This window comes from Priapulus caudatus, unplaced genomic scaffold (genome assembly GCF_000485595.1).
Source record: "Priapulus caudatus unplaced genomic scaffold, Priapulus_caudatus-5.0.1 Scaffold3691, whole genome shotgun sequence".
NCBI lineage: Eukaryota > Metazoa > Priapulida > Priapulimorpha > Priapulimorphida > Priapulidae > Priapulus > Priapulus caudatus.
Genome location: NW_014580752.1, coordinates 14438 through 14755, shown reverse-complemented (window position 1 = coordinate 14755; position 318 = coordinate 14438).

Genomic DNA, 318 nt, shown 5'->3' with positions numbered 1-318 from the left:
AGCTAGGAGGAGAAGGTGAGCTAGGAGGAGAAGGTGAGCTAGGAGGAGAAGGTGAGCTAGGAGGAGAAGGTGAGCTAGGAGGAGAAGGTGAGCTAGGAGGAGATGGTGAGCTAGGAGGAGAAGGTGAGCTAGGAGGAGAAGGTGAGCTAGGAGGAGAAGGTGAGCTAGGAGGAGAAGGTGAGCTAAAAGGAGAAGGTGAGCTAGGAGGAGATGGTGAGCTAGGAGGAGAAGGTGAGCTAGGAGGAGAAGGTGAGCTAAAAGGAGAAGGTGAGCTAGGAGGAGAAGGTGAGCTAGGAGGAGAAGGTGAGCTAGGAGGAG